The 6,449-nt window shown below is 41.7% G+C and overlaps 1 long non-coding RNA gene across 2 annotated transcripts; it reads left to right on the top strand.

Moving 5' to 3' along the window:
* The first annotated feature begins 205 nt into the window (after positions 1-205).
* Positions 206-5,886, top strand: LOC140162661 (uncharacterized). 2 transcript variants are annotated; one of them, XR_011860318.1, is made up of 3 exons: positions 206-425; positions 3,809-3,903; positions 4,760-5,886. It is a non-coding gene; the product is annotated as an uncharacterized lncRNA (long non-coding RNA). The 2 variants fall into 2 exon arrangements; XR_011860319.1 differs by lacking the exon at positions 206-425 and adding an exon at positions 584-803.
* The last annotated feature ends 563 nt before the right edge of the window (positions 5,887-6,449 follow it).

Raw genomic sequence — 6,449 nt, 5'->3', positions numbered from 1 at the left:
TTATGACTTTAATATTCATATTGACATTTCGAGATAAATATTCATATTAACATTGCGGACCAATCAGAACACTTCAACGTAAATCAGTCTTACCAGTTCTGAATGCATAATTAGTGCTTGATCTCTTAGATAGATGGGGTGAGCAACGAAGGCAGTTTTATCTGACCAAAATGTCACACTGTCGCTAGGGCAGCCTGGTCGCTAGGGCAGAGTGACGTCGGAGCCTGGACAGATAAAAATCTGTAAAAAGTTTTAAGAAATTGTGGGCGGGGCGAAGGGTCGGCGGCGAAACACAAAGAGATTTTGCAGGCACACACATCGACGGATTTCAATTTCAGCGGAGCTTGTCAACAAAGATGAACCAAATGGCCGGGCTAAATGGATATATTTTATTGCTGCAGAATCGGGCACACGGCAGAAACAAGGTATTTAAAACAATAAAAACATTATACTTGTTTTTGGAATCGAATGTTGATAAAAGCGAAATTCGAAACCGATTTTTGCGGGTAAATGTTGAGGACATCGGATAGTTGTTACAGTCAATGTTTTTTTTTTTTTTTTTTTTTTAACCAGTCAAAAACTTCCGGGTCATGCCATGGTAAATTAATACGGATGTGCATTCCTGTCGCCTGATCGAAATCATGATTGATCATTCCTTTGAGTACACAAACCTTTCCACTAGCCTTGTTGTCTGCAGTTGCCTGTCGTGAGCTGAAGCCGGGGCTGAATTCTGAGAGAAATGTGACTGTCTGATCGGCCTGACTGAGTCCCGTCCGGTCCCGGGCCAGTCAATGTTTAATTTTGTAAGCTTACATGTTCATGTGTTTGTAATTGTGAGATGCACTGGCATGTGCTTATGTTCATGTCGTGATGTTACATGTTAACATGGACGTTATTCATGTATTCATTTAATATGTTCATGAGCTTACACGTATTCCTGACATTGTCCTTGACCTTGCTGAGGTTAATTAATTAGGTTTCTGCCGGAAATTAGAACGAAATGGTCTGGGCAATCGGCAACAGCAATAGCCTTTTCCGCGGGATCCGCCATCTAGTGGGTCCTGCCGTACTGCATGCCATGCGATAGACATTACGTCCTCGATTACGCGGTAGTCGCAACGCGTTGTGCACCTCTTCAGTCAAGCGTCAACGCGGTGATCTTAAAGTTATTTTTTTTAAACTTCCGTGGTCCGAGCTGTGCGCCAAGCGTCTACGAGCGTACACACAGAAAAAATAAACAATCACGCTGATTGGATGATCAACGCACTTGACAACAAGTCGGTTGACCCATTGGTTGTCTGTTCGGCGTGTAGTAGGCGACCTTGTCACTTTTACGCGATCGCAATTCACCAGCGCGTACCCCGACCACGGAAGTTTAAAAAAACCAACTTTAGCAACAAGGTACTCATACCCACAAGATGGCGGCGTTGACGTCACAATAATGTCAATGACTACCTCTATTGAAAAGTTATAATTTGGTTCACCTCAAGTTTGGTAGTGATATCAATGCTCTTTCGCGGTTGTGCCGCAAGCGTGCTGACAAATCGCCCGTGTGCGCGTACGTGTACATGGTGTTTAACTTTACGCGCGCGGTTCGATACTGCGGCAAGCATAGACATACCACCTAGACCTATGAGTGCCCATACTCAACCATGGCAGTAGGTGAAGCCACGTATCCAAGGTGATTTTGGTCGGGTGGTCGGACGCGGAGAAATAAGCGTTCATGTCTGGAGAGAAAGACGCGCTCGTTTGCGTGATTGTTGCGCCATTATTACTCGCGTCAAATGCAACATGTTCTGTAGACGCGAAGATAATCTGCTTGCTTGCGTCCGGGTATGCGTCCATGTCAAAGTCACTGGTCTAGGTACTTGTTTGTCTGGGGCGGCGAGCAAAATAAGCACCTAGGTCACTACCGAACTTGATGAACCAAATTATAGGCCTAACACTAACACTACCATGACTACAGGCAATCAAAGGATCATGATTGCATAGAACTGTAAAAGGTACTGGTATAGAGGCCGTCAGCCTTTCGCCATCTTGTGGGTACAAATGATACGCGTGATTCTGCGTCGGACACTACGCGCAGGGCGCAGCTTGCCACGCAGCTGTTATCACGCATCACCACGGTGATTTTGCTGTTCACGCATGGAGATCGAACGACCATCGCAGCCTGTACCCACAAGATGGCGGCAAATGACGTCACGCTGACGGCCTCTATTGTGTTTTAAATGCCTAGTATAAAAAAAATGTTTTAAATTTAATTCGTCCATGGTACGAACTACGGCTTTTGTCAGAGAAGAACGGCATTTGTTTACATTTTGAGAGCGTGCAGAGCATAAACACGGAAGTGGGCAAGTCACAATCATAACAACAGACCAATCTGATTGGCCGATTACGTGTCATCTGCGCAGTGAAGCAAAATCATCTTCAAAGCGGCAAGTATGAAACCAGCATAAGACAGCGCGCATGCGCCGACAACAGCAGCACACTTGTCCTTGATGATCGTATGATAATGGGTTTGCGTACTACAAGTGCGCAAACTAAAAACACGATTCTACTGCTTAGATGTTTGTGCCGGTTAAGAAACAACAGGGATGTCCTTACAAAAGTTACTTCATTTTTTAGGGGAAAAAACAATTTTACGTGTAAACAAAAAATTACTCTGATTGAGAATTAAAGGATTTTGTCTTTTGGCTAGATTCAAAATCAAAATATTTGCCAGCCAATCCCCCAGGCCCATCCATTATGACACAATATTGGATAGGCAATGTTAGTCTATAAATGTTAGGGAGCGATCGTTATTTACGACAGGGGGGATGGGCATTTTGAGGGGGAACCCAACATTTTTTTGTTTCTTGAGGGGGGAATGCAAAATTTTTTGTTGAACCAGGAGGGGGGATTTTTAAGTTTTAAACGGAGAAATTCGGGAAAACAGGTACAGGCCATTAGTCCGACACGCCGCTAGTCCGACACTCCGCTAGTCCGGCACGCCGCTAGTCCGAATATGAAATGCACTGCAGTGACTGCACCAGTCCGACATGCCGCTAGTCCGAATCTAAAATACAATTTGCCAGTCCGACACGCCGCTAGTCCGAAAATGAAAAACACTGCGCTAGTCCGAAATTGAAAACCACTGCGCTAGTCCGAATCTGGAAAACACTCTTTCAGTCTGAGACAGCGCCAAATCTAAAAATCACTGCACACTAGTACGAAACTGAAAACGATTGCGCTAGTCCGAATTTGAAAAGCACTGCGCTAGTCCGAATTTGAATTGGGGAAACACTGCGCTAGTCTGATATTCGGACTAGCGCAATGTTTCTCAGATTCTGACTAGCGCAGTGTTTTTCAGCGCTGTAGTTTTCAGTTTCGGACTAGCGCCATGGTTTTCAGTTTCGGACTAGCGCCATGGTTTTCAGTTTCGGACTTGCGCAGTGTCGGACTGAAGAAGTGTTTTCCAAATTCGGACTAGCGCAGTGTATTTCGGATTCGGACTAGCGGCGTGTCGGAATGAAAACTTTGTTTTCAGATTCGGACTAGCGGCGTGTCAGACTGTTGCAGTGGTTTTCATTTTCAGACTAGCGCATGCTTTTTTTCGTATAGGAAATTTGTGTTGTCGGACTAGCGGCGTGTCGGACTGAGCGGTGCACCCCAGGAAAACAAGGGGGTATCCGAAACTTTTGAGTGGACGCGAATTTTCCTGTCGATATTTTTTCCAAAACGCCCATTCCCCCCTGCTGTAAATAACGATAGGTCCCTTAGTCATATTTTATATTAAATGCTTTTATGTTTGTGTGTGTTTGGTTTGCAGTTGACCTAGCTTATCAATGTGTGGAAATGTGGAAATGGATTAATTATCTCTATAAAGAGTCTGTGAAGATACAATTGATCTGCTGCTGTAAATTGGTAAGTAGACTACAGTCAACATCAAAACTAAATACAGAAAACAAATTGTTGAAAATTGGGATAAATCGAATCCCACCCAGAGCAAACAACTTCTCTCTTTGTTTTCTCTCTTTATTCCTTCCTTCTTTCCCAACCAATAGAAAAAAAAACCCTGAGGCGGTTAGGGTTAAGCAGTTTCATAGCCAAGTCAAGTATTGGGGAAAATGTTCAGACGATACAAATTGTACAATGTTCAATTCTTTCATTCAGTAAAAGAGTGGAACAACTTGCTTACATCCAATATTAATAAATGTTGCCATTTATACAGCGCCTTTCACATGTAACAAAGCGCTTTAAATTTATTCCGCTGTTGTTAGAATGTGTCAGCTGCCATACAATGCCTAAAGCATTTGGACGGCACTAAATGGACAATATTCCTAACAGCTCCCCATTTCACCCCTGGGTAGAGAAAGGCAAGTGAAGTAAAGCGCCTTGTTCAATACAATGGCACAACACGATGGCACTGCTGGGGCTCAAACTTGCAAACTCTGATTATTGAGGTAGAACCTGTACTGCTGCGCCACCTTTCCCCCGTTACTCATCAGACAACTTCAGCTTTCAAATCTGTTCTAGCTCTGAATGTTCTGACACAGTACCCTGACTCCAAAAATAGACCTCCCAATCATACCTCCAGCTCCAGTTTAAACTTCTACAGGTAGATATAGAATACAAGATCCAAGAAATTCATTGGTTGAAATTCATGTTGGTAGATTTCATCTATGCATTGCATGCAATAATATTGCTCATACATCAAATGGTTTTATAATTCAAGCTTTTTAAATAATCATGTTCTTCTTCTTATTTTTTTGTTTCACAGGGGCATGATGATTTGAAAAAGGGACCTCAGGACATCAATCTACAATGCATCTCATGAATGATAGCTGCCATAAACAAATATGCTTTTTGTATAGAGCGTACATTTTCTTGTTGGTCATTCAATCTACACATTTGGCAAACAATGTTATAGTATAATGTAAAGTACCAGTATTCAGCAAAAATCAAGAGGTGAAATGAATTATCTTTGGTAATATATTAAAGTGACATTTTATCAGACTATATTTAAGAACTGGAGTGCTAGATTTGTGACTTCACATGAATGACACTGTATTGTGGTTTTTTTAAACTGTTGTGGAAGAGGTAGCCCAGTCAAAGGTAAATAAGGGCTTAACCTGAATAACCCACCACTAATTGCAACATAATTCATATAACCACCTAGTACAGACAGGCTGTGAGCTCGACTCCTATACCGGTTTGATTTGATTTGTGAAATCTTTAAACTACTTCAGTGGCAACCACTGCTTTCCAAGCAGGCCCTCATACAATGATCTAAGATGCTTGCTATTAGAGGGGTATCACGTTTTGCGAATAGAACTCGCTCGCTATTTGAGGGGCATTGCGGTTTTGCAAATTGGGCAAGTTCTATTTATCATCCATTCTTTTCAGAAAAACATATTAAAGAATATATCAATAAAATTCACCAGAAGTCAAAGTAGTGGAACAATGCTTAATTTTTGCATGAATCCAAAATGGCCACTTATGCATGTGTGAGATTTCAAAGTTATTCCACTCTGGATAATATCCATATAAGAATGGGGAAAAAGTATAGTTTGACCTGTCTCCAACATACAGTTCTTGAGTTATAGGCAAAAAGGTGATAGGTTAAATTTTGGGGTCCACAGGCAGCTACAGTTGAAAAATATTCTAATTTTAATGAAACTGGTTTCAAATTATTCCCCCAGTCAGAACTCTTTCCCCCTTGTTCCCCCATTAAAAACCCAAAATTAGGGAATTGTCTACTTTTAGGGGCAAATTTCAGCATAATTTGTTGATTTTACCCCCACTGCATGTTACCAAAGTAACAACCACCTGAGATATGACAAACTTTTCTTTGTTTAAAATGTTTTTGCAAGCATAGCAATCTGAGTTTGTTTTTCTCACAATCATAGAATTTTACATCTTTATTCCCTGTGGTACCCAAATTTTGACATTTGACCTTTTCCCTATTACTCAAGAGCTGTATACTCAATCCCTATGACGAGGGGAATAAATTGGTATCGTCGGCTTTTTAACAAGATTTGACCAACTTTGTAATGTCACCCCTGTATAAGTGGCCATTTTGGATTTATGCCAATTAGGCAATGTTCCACTTGGATTTTCTGTAATTTTTGATATTTTTGTGTGAGCTTTTAGGAGATGGGTGCATATGTACATGTAATAGATTCTGGTGCATTTAGTGGTGGGTCATTTTTTAATTAGACTGGGCTGGTAGGTGATAATTCTGAAACATGCATGGAATGGAACTAAAAGTGACCAACTGACTGCTATTTTAGAGTCTGGGTTAGGGCTTAGGTTACAGGTAAGGGTGACATTTAGGGTAAGGTTTATGGATTAAAACTATAATATTTACAGTAATTTCTTGGCCAAACTGGAGCATGCGCGTTGCGTCCATGTAGCGTACTAAGCGTGTACGCAATGTAAGGCGCGTGTATGCTTTCTTCTGTACCGCG

The sequence above is a fragment of the Amphiura filiformis genome, chromosome 10 (assembly GCF_039555335.1).
Source record: "Amphiura filiformis chromosome 10, Afil_fr2py, whole genome shotgun sequence".
Classification (NCBI taxonomy): Eukaryota; Metazoa; Echinodermata; class Ophiuroidea; order Amphilepidida; family Amphiuridae; genus Amphiura; species Amphiura filiformis.
The sequence above is the reverse complement of the archived record's forward strand: the minus strand, read 5'-3'. Positions and strand labels throughout refer to the sequence as shown.